Source organism: Balaenoptera ricei, chromosome 3 (assembly GCF_028023285.1).
Source record: "Balaenoptera ricei isolate mBalRic1 chromosome 3, mBalRic1.hap2, whole genome shotgun sequence".
Lineage (NCBI taxonomy): Eukaryota > Metazoa > Chordata > Mammalia > Artiodactyla > Balaenopteridae > Balaenoptera > Balaenoptera ricei.
In genome coordinates this window covers 105981036-106005321 of record NC_082641.1, presented here as the reverse complement: position 1 = coordinate 106005321, position 24286 = coordinate 105981036, and the positions used below count along the sequence as shown (strand labels likewise).

Here is a 24286-nt window from a genome sequence, read left to right as displayed (position 1 = left end):
AGTAGTTGAAATTGAGGAAGCATTTAGGTTGAAAACAAATGGATGATCATTTATAAATAAAGCTTTAGTTAACATTTATTCTTTTTTTTTTTTTTTTTTTTTTGTTTGTTTGTTTTTTTATACTGCAGGTTCTTATTAGGCATCAGTTTTATACACATCAGTGTATACATGTCAATCCCATTCGCCCAATTCAGCACACCACCATCCCCACCCCACCGCAGTTTTCCCCCCTTGGTGTCCATATGTCCATTCTCTACATCTGTGTCTCAACTTCTGCCCTGCAAACTGGCTCATCTGTACCATTTTTCTAGGTTCCGCATACATGCATTAATATACGATATTTGTTTTTCTCTTTCTGACTTACTTCACTCTGTATGACAGTCTCTAGATCCATCCACGTCTCAACAAATGACTCAATTTCGTTCCTTTTTATGGCTGAGTAATATTCCATTGTATATATGTACCACATCTTCTTTATCCATTCGTCTGTTGATGGGCATTTAGGTTGCTTCCATGACCTGGCTATTGTAAATAGTGCTGCAATGAACATTCGGGTGCATGTGTCTTTTTGAATTACGGTTTTCTCTGGGTATATGCCCAGTAGTGGGATTGCTGGGTCATATGGTAGTTCTATTTTTAGTTTTTTAAGGAACCTCCATATTGTTCTCCATAGTGGCTGTATCAATTTACATTCCCACCAACAGTGCAAGAGGGTTCCCTTTTCACCACACCCTCTCCAGCATTTGTTGTTTGTAGATTTTCTGATGATGCCCATTCTAACAGGAGTGAGGTGATACCTCATTGTAGTTTTGATTTGCATTTCTCTAATAATTAGTGATGTTGAGCATCTTTTCATGTGCTTCGTGGCCATCTGTATGTCTTCTTTGGAGAAATGTCTATTTAGGTCTTCTGCCCATTTTTGGATTGGGGTGTTTGTTTCTTTGATATTGAGCTGAATGAGCTGTTTATATATTTTGGAGATTAATCCTTTGTCCGTTGATTCATTTGCAAATATTTTCTCCCATTCTGAGGGTTGTCTTTTCGTCTTGTTTATGGTTTCCTTTGCTGTGCAAAAGCTTTGAAGTTTCATTAGGTCCCACTTGTTTATTTTTGTTTTTATTTCCATTACTCTAGGAGGTGGATCAAAAAAGATCTTGCTGTGATTTATGTCAAAGAGTGTTCTTCCTATGTTTTCCTCTAAGAGTTTTATAGTGTCCAGTCTTATATTTAGGTCTCTAATCCATTTTGAGTTTATTTTTGTGTATGGTGTTAGGGAGTATTCTAATTTCATTCTTTTACATGTAGCTGTCCAGTTTTCCCAGCACCACTTATTGAAGAGACTGTCTTTTCTCCATTGTATATCTTTGCCTCCTTTGTCATAGATTAGTTGACCATAGGTGCGTGGGTTAATGTCTGGGCTTTCTATCTTGTTCCATTGATCTATGTTTCTGTTTTTGTGCCAGTACCATATTGTCTTGATTACTGTAGCTTTGTAGTATAGTCTGAAGTCAGGGAGTCTGATTCCTCCAGCTCCATTTTTTTGCCTCAAGACTGCTTTGCCTATTCGGGGTCTTTTGTGTCTCCATACAAATTTTAAGATGATTTGTTCTAGCTCAGTAAAAAATGCCATTGGTAATTTGATAGGGATTGCATTGAATCTGTAGATTGCTTTGGGTAGTATACTCATTTTCACAATGTTGATTCTTCCAATCCAAGAACATGGTATATCTCTCCATCTGTTGGTATCATCTTTAATTTCTTTCATCAGTGTCTTATAGTTTTCTGCATACAGGTCTTTTGTCTCCCTAGGTAGGTTTATTCCTAGGTATTTTATTCTTTTTGTTGCAATGGTAAATGGGAGTGTTTCCATAATTTCTCTTTCAGATTTTTCATCATTAGTGTATAGGAATGCAAGAGATTTCTGTGCATTAATTTTGTATCCTGCAACTTTACCATATTCATTAATTAGCTCTAGCAGTTTTCTGGTGGCAGTTTTAGGATTCTCTATGTATAGTATCATGTCATCCGCAAACAGTGACAGTTTTACTTCTTCTTTTCCAATTTGGATTCCTTTTATTTCTTTTTCTTCTCTGATTGCCGTGGCTAGGACTTCCAGAACTATGTTGAATAATAGTGGTGAGAGTGGACATCCTTGTCTCGTTCCTGATCTTAGAGTGAATGCTTTCAGTTTTTCACCATTGAGAATGATGTTTGCTGTGGGTTTGTCATATATGGCCTTTATTATGTTGAGGTAGGTTCCCTCTATGCCCACTTTCTGGAGAGTTTTTATCAGAAATGGGTGTTGAATTTTGTCAAAAGCTTTTTCTGCATCTATTGAGATGATCATATGGTTTTTATTCTTCAATTTGTTAATATGGTGTATCACATTGATTGATTTGCGTATATTGAAGAATCCTTGCATCCCTGGGATAAATCCCACTTGATCGTGGTGTATGATCCTTTTAATGTGTTGTTGGATTCTGTTTGCTAGTATTTTGTTGAGGATTTTTGCATCTATATTCATCAGTGATATTGGTCTGTAATTTTCTTTTTTTGTAGTGTCTTTGTCTGGTTTTGGTATCAGGGTGATGGTGGCCTCATAGAATGAGTTTGGGAGTGTTCCTTCCTCTGCAATTTTTTGGAAGAGTTTGAGAAGGATGGGTGTTAGCTCTTCTCTAAATGTTTGATAGAATTCACCTGTGAAACCGTCTGGTCCTGGACTTTTGTTTGTTGGAAGATTTTTAATCACAGTTTCAATTTCATTACTTGTGATTGGTCTGTTCATATTTTCTATTTCTTCCTGGTTCAGTCTTGGAAGGTTATACCTTTCTAAGAATTTGTCCATTTCTTCCAGGTTGTCCATTTTATTGGCGTAAAGTTGCTTGTAGTAGTCTCTTAGGATGCTTTGTATTTCTGCAGTGTCTGTTGTAACTTCTCCTTTTTCATTTCTGATTTTATTGATTTGAGTCCTCTCCCTCTTTTTCTTGATGAGTCTGGCTAATGGCTTATCAATTTTGTTTATCTTCTCAAAGAACCAACTTTTAGTTTTATTGATCTTTGCTATTGTTTTCTTTGTTTCTATTTCATTTATTTCTGCTCTGATCTTTATGATTTCTTTCCTTCTGCTAACTTTGGGTTTTGTTTGTTCTTCTTTCTCTAGCTTCTTTAAGTGTAAGGTTAGATTGTTTACTTGAGCTTTTTCTTGTTTCTTTAGGTAGGCTTGTATAGCTATAAACTTCCCTCTTAGAACTGCTTTTGCTGCATCCCATAGGTTTTGGGTCGTCGTGTTTTCATTGTCATTTGTCTCTAGGTATTTTTTGATTTCCTCTTTGATTTCTTCAGTGATCTCTTGGTTATTTAGTAACGTATTGTTTAGCCTCCATGTGTTTGTCCTTTTTACGTTTTTTTCCCTGTAATTCATTTCTAATCTCATAGCGTTGTGGTCAGAAAAGATGCTTGATATGATTTCAATTTTCTTAAATTTACTGAGGCTTGATTTGTGACCCAAGATGTGATCTATCTTGGAGAATGTTCCGTGTGCACTTGAGAAGAACGTGTAATCTGCTGTTTTTGGATGGAATGTCCGATATATATCAATTAAATCTATCTGGTCTATTGTGTCATTTAAAGCTTCTGTTTCCTTATTTATTTTCATTTTGGATGATCTGTCCATTGGTGTAAGTGAAGTGTTAAAGTCCCCCACTATTATTGTGTTACTGTCGATTTCCTCTTTTATAGCTGTTAGCAGTTGCCTTATGTATTGAGGTGCTCCTATGTTGGGTGCATATATATTTATAATTGTTATATCTTCTTCTTGGATTGATCCCTGGATCATTATGTAGTGTCCTTCCTTGTCTCTTGTAACATTCTTTATTTTAAAGTCTATTTTATCTGATATGAGTATAGCTACTCCAGCTTTCTTTTGATTTCCATTTGCATGGAATATCTTTTTCCATCCCCTCACTTTCAGTCTGTATGTGTCCCTAGGTCTAAAGTGGGTCTCTTGTAGACAGCATATATATGGGTCTTGTTTTTGTATCCATTCAGCCAGTCTATGTCTTTTGGTTGGGGCATTTAATCCATTCACGTTTAAGGTAATAATCGATATGTATGTTCCTATGACCATTTTCTTAATTGTTTTGGGTTTGTTTTTGTAGGTCCTTTTCTTCTCTTGTGTTTCCCACTTAGAGAAGTTCCTTTAGCATTTGTTGTAGAGCTGGTTTGGTGGTGCTGAATTCTCTTAGCTTTTGCTTGTCTGTAAAGCTTTTGATTTCTCCATCAAATCTAAATGAGATCCTTGCCGGGTAGAGTAATCTTGGTTGTAGGTTCTTCCCTTTCATCACTTTAAGTATATCATGCCACTCCCTTCTGGCTTGCAGAGTTTCTGCTGAGAAATCAGCTGTTAACCTTATGGGAGTTCCCTTGTATGTTATTTGTCGTTTTTCCCTTGCTGCTTTCAATAATTTTTCTTTGTCTTTAATTTTTGCCACTTTGATTACTATGTGTCTCGGCGTGTTTCTCCTTGGGTTTATCCTGTATGGGACTCTCTGCGCTTCCTGGACTTGGGTGGCTATTTCCTTTCCCATGTTAGGGAAGTTTTCGACTATAATCTCTTCAAATATTTTCTCTGTTCCTTTCTCTCTCTCTTCTCCTTCTGGGACCCCTATAATGCGAATGTTGTTGCGTTTAATGTTGTCCCAGAGGTCTCTTAGGCTGTCTTCATTTCTTTTCATTCTTTTTTCTTTAGTCTGTTCCGCAGCAGTGAATTCCATCATTCTGTCTTCCAGGTCACTTATCCGTTCTTCTGCCTCAGTTATTCTGCTATTGATTCCTTCTAGTGTAGTTTTCATTTCAGTTATTGTATTGGTCATCTCTGCTTGTTTGTTCTTTAATTCTTCTAGGTCTTTGTTAATCATTTCTTGCATCTTCTCAATCTTTGCCTCCATTCTTATTCCAAGGTCCTGGATCATCTTCACTATCATTATTCTGAATTCTTTTTCTGGAAGGTTGCCTATCTCCACTTCATTTAGTTGTTTTTCTGGGGTTTTATCTTGTTCCTTCATCTGGTACATAGCCCTCTGCCTTTTCATCTTCTCTATCTTTCTGTAACTGTGGTTTTTGGTCCACAGGCTGCAGGACTATAGTTTTTCTTGCTTCTGTTGTCTGCCCTCTGGTGGTTGAGGCTATCTAAGAGGCTTGATGGGAGGCTCTGGTGGTGGGTAGAGCTGACTGCTGCTGTGGCGGTCAGAGCTCAGTAAAACTTTAATCCACTTGACTGTTGATGGGTGGGGCTGGGTTCCCTCCCTGTTGCTGTGGCGGTCAGAGCTCAGTAAAACCTTAATCCACTTGACTGTTGATGGGTGGGGCTGGGTTCCCTCCCTGTTGGCTGTTTTGCCTGAGGCAACCCAACACTGGAGCCTACCCGTGCTCTTTGGTGGGGTTAATGGCAGACTCTGGGAGGGCTCACGCCAAGGAGAACTTCCCAGAACCTCTGCTGCCAGTGTCCTTATCCCCACGGTGAAACAGAGCCACCACTCGCCTCTGCAGGAGACCCCCCAACACCAGCAGGTAGGTCTGGTTCAGTCTCCCCCAGGCTCACTGCTCCTTCCCCTGGGTCCTGATGCACACATTACTTTGTGTGTGCCCTCCAAGAGTGGGATCTCTGTTTCCCCCAGTCCCGTCAAAGTCCTGCAATCCAATTCCCACTAGCCTTCAAAGTCTGATTCTCTAGGAATTCCTCCTCCCGTTGCCTGACCCCCAGGTTGGGAAGCCTGACGTGGGGCTCAGAACCTTTACTCCAGTGGGTGGACTTCTGTGGTATAAGTGTTCGCCAGTCTGTGAGTCACCCACCTAGCAGTTATGGGGTTTGATTTTACTCTGATTGCGCCCCTCCTACCGTCTCACTGTGGCTTCTCCTCTGTCCTTGGACGTGGGGTATCCTCCTTGGTGAAGTCCAGGGTCTTCCTGTCAATGATTGTCCAGCAGCCAGTTGTGATTCTGGTGCTCTCGCAAGAGGGAGTGACAGCACGTCCTTCTACTCCGCCATCTTGGTTAATCTCCTTTTTGCAACATTTATTCTTAAATAAAATATTACAAATTTTACTTTCATTGTTACTTAACATCACAGAATTCTTTGGGGATGCACCAACTATGAGGAACTAACCACAGCAATGAATAATTTATGTGGAATATGGAGCCATAGATAAAAGAGAAGAGCAGTTGACTGGTTTATTTTTCCAAGAAACTGCTAATGTTACATTACATTTTATTGAACCAGCCTCAAAAAATAACAGAAGCTGAACATTATTATTGCCATTATTACCTTTCCTTTCCAAGTGCCATATCTTGTTCTCTCTTGAACTGATACATTCTGATGACTTTTGCTTACTTTAGAGATTTGCTTTTTCTAGTAAAAAATGCTTGACTAGAACCTCTCATATTCGAATTTCTTCAAGCTATAACCACTTGCTATCAAATTTAAGTAATCTCCCTTACCTTATTGGAATCCATTTGTTCATTTCCAACCTACACCTTCTATTTAATATATGGATCTGTTCTTTGGTGCCCTTTCTCTCTAACTACAAAGGACGAATGTGTCTTTCATTATTCACAGTCATAGCTACAGCCCCACATCATCCAAGGAATCAGGACAGCTGACACAACGTCTGTGCAAATATGACTATGGCAGGACTGTGTGTGACTGAAAGACTCCGTGGGTCCAATTCACCTTGGATTAAGAAAAGGAACTGACTTCCAGGACCTTGAAAACAGCTGTGATGGAGCAAACAAGCCATTTAGCAAGGGTCACACATGTGTGGCCTGGTTTGAGCTATTTGGCCTCTTTTCATTTTCAGAAAATCTTCAGCTGCCAACGCTGCTCTGAGTTTCCTATCAGGCTCATCAGTGTTTGTGGAAACTGTATTATTCACCCTGGTACAGGAATCGAACAATTCACCAAGTGCTTCTGTTTGTTTTGGGTGTTTTGTTTTATGGCTTGGGGATTTTTTTTTTTTTTTTTTTTAGCATTTTTTTTTTGGGCTATTGTTACGGGAAACTAAGGTCAGAGTTCCTTATGTCCCCCTTTAAAGCTGTTAAGCTTTTCTTCCCTATCTTTGATTAAATGTCCTATTCTGCATAGAAGAAAAATGCAAAGTGGATTCAAATTTGGCTTTGTGAGGTGTAGAAACTCTCTTGGTTCAACAGGGGCAACTTGGGATGGAATTTTGGACAAAGAAAAATAAAGGCAGGTCTAGTTCCTCCCACTTTGTGCTCCCCAACCTCTCATCTTCAACCACTAAAAATTTAAAAAAAAAAAAATTAAAAAAAAATTAAATCACAGGGGTCTTGTTTTGCTATAACAAAAATACCATGAACTGGGTGGCTTAAACAAGAAATATTTATTTCTCACATTTCTGGAACCTGGGAAGTCCAAGATCAAGGTGCCTACAGATTTGGCATCTGGCGAGAACCTGCTTTCCTGGTTCACAGACAGTAGTCTTTTCACCGTGTCCTCACATGGAGGAAGGGACAAGAGCTCTCTGGGGCCTCTTTTATAAGGTCACTAATCCCATTCATGAGGGCTCCACCCTCATGACCTAATCACTTCCCCAAAGTCCCACCTCCTAATACTATCACATTGGGATTAGTATTTTAACATATGAATTTGGGGGGTGGGGGGGAGACACAAATATTCAGTCCATACAGCAGGTAACCAGAGTTGTTAGTGTCAAGAGAAACCAAAAGATAGTGTCAGTAAAATATAATTTGTGTAACCAGTACATCTTACTTCACAGGCTGTTTGTTGAATAACAGCCAATCTTGCCTCAGGAGGGTCCCTGATAGACATTGGAGCCCCCAATGTCCATATTAGCAGGAAATTAGTTTATCTCTTGGATCCCCTCATCCCTTCCATACATGTAGAAATTCCAGGATTCCAAGATGCTAAAAAGTCTAAGGAGGGAATCCTGTTTGTTTCTATCCTACTACTTTGCTACTTTGGAGCCAAACGCACTCCATTATGGCTGGAGAATTTCACCACCGCTACCAAAGCTGGTTGGCTTAGAGTGAGCAGGCACAGGGAAGGCAGATGAAGCTGCAGCTGAAGCCTGGACAGCCTGGAGTGGCTTCCTCTGCCCGATGCTGCTGTTTCTGAAGGTGCTTAAATAGAATAGAAGGTGATCAGCTGAGGCTGGCCTCTGCAGTGCACCGCCTGCCCAGCCTCTAGTGGTTCTTCTAGGTTCCCTGGAGGGGGACCCCAATCCCACAGTGCTAGGCTCGGCCAAGAAGCTCCACAACAACCTTCCTGGGCTTTCAACTGCAGCTGTTAAGATTTCACTACCCCGCCTTTTCCAAGGTCAGGAGTCCCATCCTGGATGTTGGTTTCAGGAACCTCAAAGACCTCTCATTCATGGAGCCACCCCCTAGAAATAGAAGCCCCTTCTATTTCAGGCCCCAGCCCAGATTCAGATTCTACCACCAAATGAGTAAAAAGACAGGAAAATCTCACCAACAATTGTTATTATGTGATCTCTAACATCTATATCCTAAAGTCTGTTTAGACACAAGGCAGTCATCTTCTTTTATCTGTAATGTTTTCTTGAAAAAGTGAATAACAGCCAAATGTGAGAATTTTGAAAAACTTCCTGGGATCCATTTCACATGGGCTAAAAATGCATCTAACTATATATTCATACATACTACTAGTAAAAGTGGCTGCTTCCTATCATAAGGAAATGTGGGCACCAAGTCAGGAAATAGTTGTTTTTCATAAAACAACACCTAGAACTATTTGACTTTAAAATATGACCATTTGTAGATTTGATAACATAAAAAGAAAAACTTTAAATGTAAATACTACTTTAAGATAAATAAAAAAGCTTTGGAGAGAAGTGAATCACATGTAGATTCAGGAAAAAGCAACTTCAGACTTCTAAGCAACAACAATAGAAGCCAGAGGTAATGGAGAAATGCTTTCTAGTTTTTGAGGGAAATGATTTCCAAATTAGAATTCTAGTCTCAATCAAACCCTTATATCTTACAGTAGAATAAAGACACCTTTAGGCATGCAAGACATATTAGCCAGGCTAGTTTAATATAGCAGAAGTTATTCTAGCCAGTTGCTATGGTCTGAATATTAGTGTCTCCCCCAAATTTGTATGTTGAAATCCTATTGCCCAGTGTGATGGTATCAGGAGGGTGGTGAATGGCCCTCATGAATGAGATTAATACCTTTTATAAAAGAGACCCAAGAAAGCTCCCTTGCCCCTTCTGCTATATGAGGACACAGCAAGAAGTTGGCAGTCTGCAACCTGGAAGGGGGCCCTCACCAGAACCCGAGCATGCTGCCTCCAGAACTGTGAGAAATAAATTTCTGTTGGTTTTAAGCCACCCAGTCTGTGGTATTCTGTTATAGCGGTCCTAACAGACTGAGATACCAGTTTAAGCCAAAAGGGCTAGCTATGAGACAGAGTTCACAGACTGAGGTGGAGGAAATGGACTGTGTTTCCACGAGTGACACCCGAGCACCGTGGCACAGAGCTGCCCGGTGAGGGAGTCACTGCCTCTCACAGAAACCACCAAGCCAGGAGGCTGCTGGCACTGGTTCCAGGTCCTACCTCTGCCTCTGCCATCACTTCAGAGCCCTGCTGTGCTGCTGCACGCAGATCTGCACCTGTCAAGTGGAAGCTTTAGGCCCTGCCTCTTTCCCAAGTAATCCAGTTCTGGATCCAGATTCTGACTCTGGCAAAGATGCAGCTGACAAGTATAATCAAAGCCACATGTCTGCAATCCAACAACTAGAAAATGACCTGAAAAATGTCTTTCTTTAAGAATGCAGAATTTATAATGTGGGAAACTATTAAAAAGATGGGAAAGGGGTGTTCAAAAATGTGGGGCAGCCTGAATAATAAATGACCACTGCACGCAGACTTCAACTTTTACCTCTTATGGACTCCTTTTTAGGAAGCAACCAGAAAATATTAGTTTCATCACCAAACAAGGGAATGAATCAAGAAAGAGGGAGATACAAAATTAGGAAATAAGAGATCTCATACAGGGAGGCGGGCAAAGGAAGTTTCAAGATGATGATAAAGGGAAGGTTTAACTAGCACTCTAGTGTGAGCAGGAAGATGGAGCTTGTACAAAAGGGATGGGAAAGGGGAGGGGAAGAATCAGGTAGATCACCTGATGTTTTCATCTGAAACTATCCAACAACTCCATCAGAGAATTAGGACAGGTTATAGAGAGCACTGAACTATGGTGGTGGGAATGGGGAGAGACAAGTATTAACCCTAAGAAAATAAAAAGTTATTTAAGGAAGGAAATATAATCTTAGTATGCTAAAGGTCTTAACTATAAATAGTGTTTGCATGGGCATGATAGTGTAAACACTCAGTATTAATAATGAAAGCAGTGACGTAACTATATTAGGAGTTGGAGTAAGAAGGGGAAGAGAACTCGGTGGAAGGGAAAATACATCAGGTACAAGTCCCCATCTTCTACATTAGGAAACCAAAGATAATAGCTAACATTTAAAAATCAAGAAACAGTAATATAAGCATGTTACTTAGAATGTGGAAGTAAACACCAGAAGAAACCGATTTTTTTAAATGTCGAAATATGTTGCCTTGAGGGAGCAGAAGTTTGGAGCAGGAAGGGGTGAAGACTGCTGTTTTCATTATAAGCCTGACAGCATTATTTCACTTTTAAAGTCACATAATATGCAAACATACATAAATACATTTACACAGTTATAGATAGATAGATAGATAAATTTTTAAAATTAAACATAGAAAAAAGCATCTCTTGGTGTGCACTTGTAGCCTTTCTGTCCTTAAAACTCATACATCTGCTGTCTCTAATTCTCCCCTTTTTATGGTACACCTGTTCATTCTAGAAACCATTCTCTCATCCTGTCAAAATGACAAACTACACTGGCCACTGGCTGCTTCCCGAAAATCAACCCTAGAGAAACTATAGAAGCTGGAGGGAAACTCGGGTTTGAGGAGCTAATGACTGAAAATGAATAAAATACAACCCTATGAGAAGTCCCTGGGGAGTCTGAAGACTCCGAAATGTTATGTGAGGGCTGCGGAGGGGTGGGGGTATGAGGGGAAGGAGGGCAGCCTTCAGCCGGCCAGAGAAGGCAGCTAAGGTGGCTGTGAGAAGAGGGGTGAAAGGAGAGTGTCTGTTCTGTTCTCGCTTCTCGCCACCGGGGACGGTGACAGACCGCCAATCACCGAAGAAACTGGCAGCAACAGTCATAGCTGCAGGGGTCAGGAGGGTACAGTAAGAGATGTGCAAAAGCCCTGCAGGAGAAAGGAGGGATCGAAAGGGTGGTGTGTACTGACCAGTTACCTTTGGGCATTCTCCAAACCCCCAGGGCAGGGAGAGTGAACCTATGGAGACTACTTCTAGAGAGTTTAAATGGGAAAGACATACTAGAGAAGTTATTTGTAGATGATGGAAAATTAGAATGATCACCATCAGTTCTATGAGGCTCTCTTCCCTGGCTTTCTTTCATCTACAGGTACAACAACTGAAGGCTGGGTTGTGCCATTTCCCAGCACAGAACCTTGTGTAGTAACTGATACTCAAAGGGGAAGAGGAGTTCTTCCAAAGAAATAACCAGAAAGCCATAGAAGGAATACAACTACTATATAAGAAAGACAACAAACTCAACAGTATAAACCATCTAAATTATATAGGATTGTAAGAGGAAATGGACCAAGAAATTAAAATAATGATGATGAATATATTATGAGGCTAAGGCTGATACCAGCAATGTGAAGCAAGAACAAGAAAACATAAGAAAGGACTAAATTGGGGAGTAGGTATGAAATATGTAATAGCTAGAGTGAAAAAGGCAATAGATAAGATACATAGCAAGATGGACAAAGGTGAATAAAATCACTGAGTTGGAAGATCAGATTGAGAAACTCTCTCCTAGAGGTCATCAGGAAAGGATAAAGAGACAAAAAATACAAAGAAGCTAGGAGATGTAGATGGTGGAAGGGAAAGGGCCAACACCTGTGAGCCGTGGCTTTGTGCTGTGTCAGCTTAGCTAGGCTGAACTGCCTTTCCCCAAATCCCCTTTCTTGTATGTTTCCAGTTAGGGTGGGCCATAAGCAAGATCCCTGTGAAAGGTTCTAAGGGTGTTGTCACTTACCTGCCACCTCACCTCACTGGTGTGAAGAAGCAGTGGAGCCTCCAAATGCTCCACCTTCCATAGATCCCCTTAAGGTTCTCTGATTCCTGGACCAGGTATGTGTTTGGCCATGGTGATAAAAGCCCCCGATTTCTGCAAGAAACACATATAATCAAGGTTAGAGGTAACAAGAACTAACATGAGTTTCAGTCTGTCCACAGGTTCCAGCTTGTGCTTCTATAAGGGTTCCAACTTGTCCTGCTCACCCCCACCTGACTTCCATCTTCCCTTCCCAACTACCTGTTCTGTAGTTTTAAAGCTTCAGCATTGGAAGTGAAATGAATATATATGTGTGTATGTATGTATGTATGTATACACACATACACACATATATATACAAATATGTGTATATGTATATTTTTTAAAGTCATTACATTTGAAAGAATTGGGCTGGATATAAAATTCTAGGTTCAAATGTATTTTCTTTTAATATTTAAAAAGTATTTTTCCCATTTGTCATCTTGTGCCCACTGTTCACTTTGATTCTTATTCTAGTTGATGATCTCTTCATTATTTCTGGAAGTTTTTAAAATTATTTCCTTGGATATACATTGATAAATTTAAGAAAGTAATAGGATAAGTAAACATGAGTAAGGGTCGTAAGCAGCTACACTTGAACAAAAATAGAATAATTTTTTGAGCCAGCAGAAAATGCAATAAATTGAAATACAAGATATGGTGGGAGAAATAATTTCTAATATAAAAGAAATTACAATAAATGTAAGTGGATTTAACTCACAAATAAAAAGAAAAATACTTTCTGATGGTATTAAGAAATAAAAACAAAATCCAAACATATGTTGTGTATGAGAAAAATTCTGAAAAGCAATAGACACAAAAAGGTTGAAAATGAAAGTGTTCAAGACAGGAAAAAAAAAAACCCCAAAACCATGAAAGAAGGCTGGAATAGCAATCATAATAGTGGATTAAAAAAAAAAGTTAAGGTAAAAGGTAAACAAAAAATAGAGTGAGAAGAGATAACCATCACAAACAGGTATGCACCTAATAATAGGTCACAATAACTGACAGCATATGGAGAGAAACATATAAATAGTTAGAGCTTTTAAAACCAAACTATCAAAAATGTATTAAGCAAACAAAAATTAAGCAGACCCTTATCTAAACAGTATAATTAGTGGGCTTATCCTATTAATTATATTGTTCAGATCTTTGATATGAACGTTCAGTGGTATGCTATGTATAATATATATGCTTTGATACATATGCTATAGTAGTTCATAAAACAAATAGCAAATACACATTTTTAGAAGCATACACATGTTTAAACTAACAGAGTAGGCCTACAGGAAGTCTCAATAAACTTGCCAGGAACAATATCATGCAGATGAATTAATATTAGAAATTAGTAACAGGAAAGGTTTATTTAAATGTCCTATATTTTGAAAATACCATATTACTAAATAATTCATAGGTTAAAAATTAAATTATAATCAAAATGAGAGACTATCTAGAATTGAATGAACATGAAGACACAAAATGTGTGGGACATACCTAAAGCAGTGTTTGAAGGAGCATTTACACCTTTAAATATGCTTATCAGGAAACAATAAAAGTTGAAAAGAGGGATTTCCCCATTGGTCCAGTGGGTGGGACTCTGTGCTCCCAAAGCAGGGGGCTGGGTTCGATCCCTGCAGGGAACTAGATCTCACATGCATGCCGCAACTAGTAAGTCCGCAACCCTGCATACCTCAACTAAGACCCGGCGCAGCCAATATTTATTTATTTAAATAAATAAAAATTAAAAAAGAAAAATATGCTAAACATCCAACTCAGGAAGTTATAAGAAAGAACATCAAAGCAAACGCAAAGAAGAAAAAGGATATAATAAAGGAAAAGAAACAATATAATGATTTTTTTTTTAGTAGAGGAGATTAATAAAACTAAAGTTCTACTTTGAAAAGATTACCAAGATAAACCTCTGATAAGACTGATCAAGAGAAAAAAGAGACAACGAAAGTAAATAAAACACAGATCAAAATGAAGATGGGGAAATAACTGCAGATTTAAAAAACAAACAGATAAAATGGATAAATTCCTAGAAAACATAAGACATCAAACTGGTACAAGAATAAAAAGGGAATTTAAAATAGATCTACAAGGATCAAAGAAATTTAACTGGTAGTTAAAACTCCATTCCAAATTGCTCTAGGCCTGGATGCTTTTAAAATAAACTCTATCAAACTGTTAAAAACACAATTCCTATGTTACATAAGTCGTTCCATAAAATGCAAAAAGAAAGAATAATCCTCAGCTCATTTTCTGAAGCTAGTCTATCTCATTTCCCTTAATACCTCTGGCTTTCAAGCCATAGTCTGGAAAGTTTTCCCCACTCCCATGTTATAGAGGAATTCATCCATGTCTTGCCTTGTACTTGCATGGTTTCATCTCATTTTTATGTTTGTGTTTCTGATCCATTTGGAATTTATTCTGGTATATACTGTAAATAATGAATCCAATTTTCTCTATTCCCACATGGCTACACACAGTGGTGTGCTGTAGCTGGCTCATGCCAGCTCACAAGAGCTGATTGTTAAATTTTCAGGAATTTTGTGAGCTGATTGCTAAACACAGCCATTATTACAAAATAAATTATATATACATACAATGAAATAAATCATGTTCAAAGCAAAGGTAATAAATATTCAAAACTCATCACTTCCTGATTATTTTAATACATTTTACTATTTTCAGGGTTCTTGGGGTTATTTTTGTCTGTTGTGTCTATATGGTGGTAAGACTCTAGAATGGCATGCTGCTGTACATCTCTCCTCAACTCAGTATTAAAAATCATATTGTGGCTTCCCTGGTGGTGCAGTGGTTGAGAGTCTGCCTGCCAATGCAGGGGACACGGGCTCGAGCCCTGGTCTGGGAAGATCCCACGTGCCGTGGAGCAGCTGAGCCCGTGAGCCACAATTACTGAGCCTGCGCGTCTGGAGCCTGTGCTCCACAACAAGAGAGGCTGTGATAGTGAGAGGCCCGCGCACCAAGATGAAGAGTGGTCCCCGCTTGCCGCAACTAGAGAAAGCCCTCACACAGAAACGAAGACCCAACACAGCCATAAATAAATAAATAAATACTTTTTAAAAAAAAAAGTAAAAGTCTATTAATTTTTTTAAAAAATCATATTGCTAGCATGAAATTGACTATGGTGGTAGTATTCACATCATGAAAGTTGGCAGTGCCAAAATCGGGGCTTAAGTTATTGTTTTGTTGACTGTATACTATAGACATCACTATGGCCAGTAGGCCAAATCCAACCTGTCACTTGTTTTTGTAAATAAAACTTACTGGACCACAACCACACCCATTTTTTGACCTATTATCTGTGGATGTTTCTGTGCTATAATGGCAGAGGTGAATACTGCAACAGATACTAAATGGCCCCAAAAGTCTAGAGTATTTCCCATGTGACCCTTAGTAAAAGTTTGCTGACCTCTGGCCTAGACTTAAGACAATGATGGAGAAAATGTCAACAATGTAGATTCATCTTAAAAGTGCATTTGTCTGTAGCTGTTACACTGTGAATAGCACAAAAAATTGAGAAATAATTTTCCAATAGTTGAAACCTATTATCCAATTCAGCAAAGAAGTCACTCATGTCCTTCACAAATAAGTTAAGATTCAACATTGTCATTTCACTTTCAGCTTACTCATTAATATAAATGAAAATATCAACCTACATTCACATGAGAGCTATACTCATCAATTACAACCATAGGTTGGTTATGGATAAGAATTTGGCAAAAATCAAAGAAAGCGTTCTGTGAGAATCAATGAATTATATGGTGTTGACAATAGAGAATATTGTATATTTTATTACTATTAATAAATTACTAAATATCCTTTATATCAGTAAAATTAATAGTATACATATATACATACATATATATGTGTATAGATATATATATTGATATATACACACAAACATGTGTATATGTGTACGTATTAAACATTTATCAGCACAACACTGGCTACACAGCATCTCAATTTCACTTATTAAACAGTTTATATCTCTAGTTTAAAGTGAACACAATGAAACCATTATCTGTGATTTCAGTCCAGAACTATAAAGCAAGAAACAATGTTTTAATAGTTTGGTCACCTGAGTTCCACTGACAAATACTATGCTGAATTTTCTTAAGTGTGCTAATCTTTCTGTAAGTAAACCACAATCTTCTATTATTAAAAATATTTATTTTTAAAAATGTATCTTGTCCTTACTGATTTGAGATGCTCCCTTTATTATATACTAAATTTCCATATGCATATTATTCTATTTCTCATTACTCTCTTGTCCCGCTTGTCTGTCTGTTTATTCATGTGTCAACACCAAACTGTCTTAATTATAAAGGGTTTGTGGTTTGCTGTAATGTAACTGCAAACCCTCCCATTCTCTCACCCAATTGCTGTTCTCTTTCAGGATGTTTTAACCATTCTTCCTTGTTCGTTCTTTCAAACAAGTTTTATAATCATATCGTGTTGCTACGGAGGAAAAAATCTGATGATAACATTATTGGGCATTTCATAAATTTATAAATAAAAATAGAGAAAACATTTTTTAATGATGTTGAGTTTTTCTATCCAAGAATGAGGCATATTTTTCCATTTGTTGAAATCAACTTTTATAACTTTCAGGTTTATTTTCCTCATGTAGGTTCTGGATACCCTAATTAAGTTTTACCTTGGCACTTTTTTTTTTTTAAATCATAAGAGGATCTTCTCCTCCATTACATTTTGTAATTGGTTTTTGTTTCTATTATGAATGTTATTGATTTTGAATGCTAATTTTATAAGCTACTACATTACTAAATTATTTTATTTGAGGTCATTTTTAATTAATTCTTTTGAACTTTCCACATATATAATCATGTCATCTGAAAATAGAGTTCTAACTCTTCATGTCCAACTATTATATCCTCCAATTATTTTCTCTTGTCTAATTAAAATAGGTAAGAGCTTCAAAATAATCTTATATAGGAGTTGTATGATTCCTCTCTAGTACCTGACATTAGTGGGAAAGCCTTAGTGTCTCTTCATTAAGTAACATGCAATATTGGGAGCTGAATTATATATATTTTACCAACTTGAGAAAGCATAGTAGGCTGAATAATGGCCCCTAAAGATACAAGATGCTATTCCTTAGAACCTGTACCTGTTACCTTATCTGAAAAAACCTGCATATATGAATAAATTAAGGATTTTGAGATGAGGAGATTATGTCGGATTATATGTGTGGGCCCTAAATGCAATCACATGTATCCTTATAAGAGGGAGATGGAGGGAGATTTGATATATACAAGAGAGAAAGCAATGTAACCATGGTGGCAGAGATTGGAGTGATGTGGCCACAAGCCAAGGAATGCTGGCAGCCATCAGAAGGTGGAAGAGGCAATGAACAGATTTTCCCCTAGAGTTTCCAGAGGGGGTGTGGCCCTGCCCACACCTTGATGTTGGTACAGTGTTACTGATTTTAGATGTCTGACCTCCACAACTACTAAACAATACATTCTGTTTTTTCAAGCCCCCAAATAACATAACTATTCAGATAGCTCAGCATGGTTGCTAGATACAATATCAACTTAAATATTTTAAACTTACAAAATCATAAAAGGCATATTATAAAATATAAAAGATAAAGTGACATTCACAGTTCAAAACTATATAGTATCTAGGAATTAATTTAGAAAAGACTGCCATGGAGAAAAATTAAAGATTCAATGAAGAATATACAAATGATCTGAATGAATGGAGAGACAATTCAAATTCTTTAATGAGGTGACAATATTATAAAGATGATAAATATCCTCAACTTGATCTACATATTCAATGCAATACCAATCAAAATGCCAGTTGCATTTTTTGAAGAATTTATAAATTGAGTCTAAAAATTCTATAAGGGGAGACCTTCAAGACAGCAGAGGAGTAAGACGTGGAGATCACCTTCCTCCCCACAAATATATCAAAAATACATCTACATGTGGAACAACTCCTACAGAACAACTACTGAACACTGGCAGAAGACCTCAGACTTCCCAAAAGGCAAGAAAATCCCCACGTACCTAGGTAGGGCAAAAGAAAAAAGAAAAAACAGAGACAAAAGAATAGGGATGGGACCTGCACCTCTGGGAGGGAGCTGTGAAGGAGGAAAAGTTTCCACACACTAGTGAGCCCCTTCACCGGCAGGGATGGGGGTTGGGCAGGGGGGAAGCTTCAGAGCAACAGAGGAGAGCACAGCAACAGGGGTGCAGAGGTCAAAGCGGAGAGGTTCCTGCGCAGAGGATCGGTGCCAACCAGCACTCACCAGCCTGAGAGGCTTGTCTGCTCCCCCGCTGGGGCAGGTGGGGGCTGGGAGCTGAGGCTTGGGCTTCAGAGGTCAGATCCCAGGGAGAGGACTGGGGTTGGCTGCGTGAACACAGCCTGAAGGGGGCTAGTGCACCACAGCTAGTCAGGAGGGAGTCAGGGAAAAAGTCTGGAACTGCCTAAGAGGCAAGAGACCATTATTTCAGGATGTGCGAGGAGAGGGGATACAGAGCACTGCCTAAACGAGCTCCAGAGACGGGTGCGAGCCACAGCTATCAGCTCAGACCTCAGAGGCGGGCATGAAATGCTAACGCTGCCACCACTGCCACCAAGAAGGCTGTGTGCAAGCACAGGTCACTATCCACACCTCCCCTCCTGGGAGCCTGTGCAGCCTGCCACTGCCAGGGTCCCGTGATCCAGGGACAACTTCCCCAGGAGAACACACGGCATGGCTCAGGCTGTTGCAATGTCATGCTGGCCTCTTCTGCCACAGGCTCGCCCCACATTCCAATTATGACTACTGTACCCCTCCCTCTCCCTGGCATGAGTGAGCAAGAGAGCCCTAATCAGATGTGGCTTTACCCCCCTCTTGTCAGGGTGAGGAACAGATGCCTGAGGGTGCCCTACACGCAGAGGCAGGGCCAAAACAAAAGCTGAAACCCAGGAGCAGTGCGAACAAAGAAGAGAAAGCAAAATTTCTCCGTGCAGCCTCAGGAGCAGCAGATTAAATCCCCACAATCAACTTGATGAATCCTGCGTCTTTGGAATACCTGAATAGACAACAAATGTTCCCAAAATTGAGGCAGTAGACTTTGGGAGCAATTGTGGACTTGGGGTTTGCTTTCTGCATCTGATTTGTTTCTGGTTTTTATATTTATGTTAGTTTAGTTTTGAGTGCTTGTTATCATTGGTGGCTTTGTTTATTGGTCTTGTTGCTCTCTTCTTTACTTTTTTATATATTTTTTATATTTTTTTCCCCTTTTTCTCTTTTTGTGGGTGCGTACGTATATGTGTCTTTGTGTGATTTTGTCTGTTTAGGTTTGCTTATACCATTTGTCCTAGGGTTCTGACTGTTTGTGTTTTTGGTTTGTTTGTTTGTTTTCTTTTTATAAGTGTGTGTATGTTTCTTTGTGTCAGTTTGCATGTTTAGTTTTGCTTTTACCATTTGGTTTGGGGTTCTATCGGTTTGTTGGGTTTTTTTTTTTCCTTTTTCTCTTCCAAGCCCTGTGGCTGGCAGGGTCTTAATGCTCCGGCCAGGTGTCAGGCCCGAGCTTCCGAGATGGGAGAGCCAAGTCCAGGACATTGGACCACAAGAGACCTCCTGGCCCCATATAATATCAATCAGCAAAAGCTCTTGAGATCTCCATCTCAACACTAAAACCCAACTCCACCCAACAGCCAGCAAGCTCCAGTGCTGGAAGACCATGCCAAACAACTAGCAAGACAGGAACACAACCCCACCCATTAGCAGAGAGTCTGCCTAAAGTCATACTAAGTTCAAGGACAACCCAAAACACACCACCAGATGTGGCCCTGCCCATCAGAAGGACAAAATCCAGCCCCACCCACCAGAACATAGGCACCAGTCCCCTCCACAAGGAAGCCTACAAAACCTCACTCACTGGGGGCAGACACCAAAAACAACGGGAACTACAAACATGCAGCCTGCGAAAAGGAGACCTCATTAAGTTAAACAGTATGAGAAGACAGAGAAATATGCAACAGATGAAGGAGCAGGGTAAAAACCCGCCAGGCCAAACAAATGAAGAGGAAATAGGCAGTCTACCTGAAAAAGAATTCAGAGCAATGATAGTAAAGATGATCCAAAATCTTGGAAATAGAATGGAGGGAATACAAGAAACTTTTAACAACGACCTAGAAGAACTACAGAGCAAACAAACAATGATGAACACAATAAATGAAATTAAAAATTCTCTAGAAGGAATCAACAGCAGAATAACTAGGGCAGAAGAACAGATAAGTGAACTGGAATATAAAATAGTGGAAATAACTGCCACAGAGCAGAAAAAAGGAAAAAGAATGAAAAGAATTGAGGACAGTCTCAGAGACATCTGGGACAACATTAAACGCACCAACATTTGAATTATAAGGGTCCCAGAAGAAGAAGAGAAAAAGAAAGGGACTGAGAAAATATTTGAAGAGATTAGAGTTGAAAACTGCCCTAACATGGGAAAGGAAATAGTCAATCAAGTCAAGAAAGTGCAGAGAGTCCCATACAGGATAAATACAAGGAGAAACACGCCAAGACACATATTAATCAAACTATCAAAAATTAAATACAAAGAAAAAATATTAAAAGCAGCAAGGGAAAAACAACAAATAACATACAAGGGAATCCCCATAATGTTAACAGCTGATCTTTCAGCAGAAACTCTGCTACCCAGAAGGGAGTGGCAGGACATATTTAAAGTGATGAAAGGGAAGAACTTACAACCAAGATTACTCTACCCAGCAAGGATCTCATTCAGATTTGACAGAGAAAGTAAAACCTTTACAGACAAGCAAAAGCTAAGAGAATTCAGCACCACCAAACCAGCTTTACAACAAATGCTAAAGGAACTCTCTAGACAGGAAACACAAGAGAAGGAAAACACCTACAATAACAAACCCAAAACAATTAAGAAAATGGTAAAAGGAACATACATATCAATAACTACCTTAAATGTAAATGGATTCAATGCTCCAACCAAAAGACACAGACTGGCTAAATGGACACAAAAACAAGACATGTATATATGCTGTCTACAAGACACCCACTTCAGACCTAGGGACACATACAGACTGAAAGTGAGGGGATGGAAAAATATATTCCATGCAAATGGAAATCAAAACAAAGCTGGAGTAGCAATTCTCATATCAGACAAAATAGACTTTAAAATAAAGACTACCACAAGAGACAAAGAAGGACACTACATAATGATCAAGAGATCAATCCAAGAAGATATAACAATTGTAAATATTTATGCACCCAACATAGGAGCACCTCAATACAGGCAAATGCTAACAGCCATAAAAGGGGAAATTGACAGTAACACAATAATAGTAGGGGACTTTAACACCCCACTTTCAGCAATGGAAAGATCATCCAAAATGAAAATAAATGAGGAAACACAAGCTTTAAATGATACATTAATCCAGATTAAACTGATATTTATAGGGCACGCCATCCAAAAACAACAGAATACACTTTCTTCTCAAGTGCTCATGGAACATTCTCCAGGATAGATCATACCTTGGGTCACAAATCAAGCCTCGGTAAATTTAAGAAGTTTGAAATGGTATCAAGTATCTTTTCTGTCCACAACACTATGAGACTAGATATCAATTACAGGGAAAAAACTGTAAAAACTACAAACACATGGAGGCTAAACAATATGCTATTAAATAACGAAGAGATCACTGAAGAAATCAAAGAGGAAATCAAAAAATACTTAAAAACAAATGACAATGAAAACAGGATGGGAGGTCTGGGCAAGATGGCAAAAGAGTAAGATGCCGAGATCACCTTCCTCCCCACAGGTACATCAGAAATACATCTACACGTGGAACTGCTCCTATAGAACACCCACTGAATGCTGGCAGAAGACGTCAGATCTCCCCAAAGGCAAGAAACTCCCCACGTACCTGGGTAGGGCAAAAGAAAAAAGAAATAACAGGGACAAAAGAATAGGGATGGAACCTGCACCAGTGGGAGGGAGCTGTGAAGGAGGAAAGGTTTCCACACACTAGGAAGCCCCTTCGCAGGTGGAGACTGCGGGTGGCAGAGGGGGGAAGCTTTGGAGCCACGGAGGAGAGCGCAGCAACAGGGGTGCGGAGGGCAAAGCGGAGAGATTCCCCCAGAGAGGATCAGTGCCGAGCAGCACTCACCAGTCTGAGAGGCTTGTCTGCTCACCCGCCGGGGCGGGGGGGGGCTGGGAGCTGAGGCTCGGGCTGCGGTTGGATCGCAGGGAGAGGACTGGGGTTGGCTTCGTGAACACAGCCTGAAGGGGTTAGCGCACCACAGCTAGCCGGGAGGGAGTCTGGGAAAAGGTCTGGAGCTGCTGAACAGGCGAGAGACTTTTTCTTGCCTCTTTGTTTCCTGGTGCGTGAGGAGAGGGGATTCAGAGCGCCGCCTAAACGAGCTGCAGATACGGGCGCGAGCCGCGGCTATCAGCGCGGACCCCAGAGACGGGCATAAGACGCTAAGGCTGCTGCTGCCACCACCAAGAAGCCTGTGTGCAAGCACAGGTCACTCTCCACACCACCCCTCCTGGGAGCCTATGCAGCCCGCCACTGCCAGGGTCCTGTGATCCAGGGACAACTTCCCCGGGAGAACGCGCGGCGCGCCTCAGGCTGCTGCAACGTCACGCCGGCCGCTGCCGCTGCAGGATCGCTCCGCATTCGTACCCCTCCCTCCCCCGGGCCTGAGTGAGCCAGAGACCCCGAAGCAGCTGCTTCTTTAACCCCGTCCTGAGTGAAGAACAGACGCCCTCAGGCGACCTACACGCAGAGGCGGGTCCAAATCCAAAGCTGAACCCCGGGAGCTGTGCGAACAAAGAAGAGAAAGGGAAATTTCTCCCAGCAGCCTCAGAAGCAGCGGATTAAAGCTCCACAAACAACTTGATGTACCTGCATCTGTTGAATACCTGAATACACAATGAATCATCCCAAACTGAGGAGGTGGACTTTGGCAGCAGGATATACTATTGTTTCCCCTTTTCCTCTTTTTGTGAGTGCATATGTGTATGCTTCTGGGTGAGATTTTGTCTGTATAGCTTTGCTTTCACCATTTGTCCTAGGCTTCGGTCCATCCGTTTTTTGTTTGTTTGATTGTTTTACTTAAAACATTTTTTTCTTAATAATTTTTTTCTTATTTTTTATTTAAAAATATTTTTTCTTAATAAATTTGTTTTTAAATTTTTCTTATTTTTTATTTTTAAAAATTAAAAAAAAATTTTTTCTTAATTAACTTTTCTTAATAATTTTTCTTATTTTTTATTATAATAGCTTTATTTTATTTTACCTTGCTTTATTTTATTTTATTTTATCCTCTTTCTCTTTTTCTTTCTATTTTTTCTCCCTTTTATTCTGAGCCGTGTGGATGAAAGGCTCTTGGTGCTCCAGCCAGGCATCAGGGCTGTGCCTCTGAGGTGGGAGAGCCAACTTCAGAACACTGGTACACAAGAGACCTCTCACCTCCATGTAATACCAAACGGCGAAAATCTCTCAGAAATCTCCATCTCAACACCAAGACCCAGTTTCACTCAACGACCAGCAAGCTACAGTGCTGGACACCCTATGCCAAACAACTAGCAAGACAGGAACACAGCCCCAGCCATTAGCAGAGAGGCTGCCTAAAATCATAATAAGGCCACAGACACCCCAAAACACACCACCAGACGTGGACGTGCCCACCAGAAAGACAAGATCCAGCTTCATCCACCAGAACACAGGCACTAGTCCCCTCCACCAGGAAGCCTACACAACCCACTGAACCAACCTTAGCCACTAGGGATAGATACCAAAAACAACGGGAACTACGAACCTGCAGCCTGTGAAAAGGAGACCCCAAACACAGTAAGATAAGCAAAAGGAGAAGACAGAAAAACACACAGCAGATGAAGGAGCAAGGTAAAAACACACCAGACCTAACAAATGAAGAGGAAATAGGCAGTCTACCTGAAAAAGAATTCAGAATAATGATAGGAAACATGATCCAAAATCTTGGAAATAGAATAGACAAAATGCAAGAAACATTTA

The 24286-nt window shown here is 39.8% G+C and overlaps 1 protein-coding gene across 9 annotated transcripts in view; it reads right to left on the bottom strand.

The window, feature by feature from the left end:
• Positions 1-24286, bottom strand: part of MEGF10 (multiple EGF like domains 10) — a 364824-nt gene that overhangs the window by 248037 nt on the left and 92501 nt on the right. For 6 of the 9 annotated variants that reach the window (XM_059916984.1, XM_059916982.1, XM_059916993.1 and 3 more), the window contains exons 2-3: positions 12167-12298; positions 5897-6077 (exon numbers count right to left, since the gene is read on the bottom strand). The gene's annotated coding sequence lies outside the window, so the exon portion shown is untranslated. The remainder of the gene's footprint in view (positions 1-5896; positions 6078-12166; positions 12299-24286) is intronic. The other 3 variants (XM_059916985.1, XM_059916987.1, XM_059916989.1) reach the window with 1 other exon arrangement.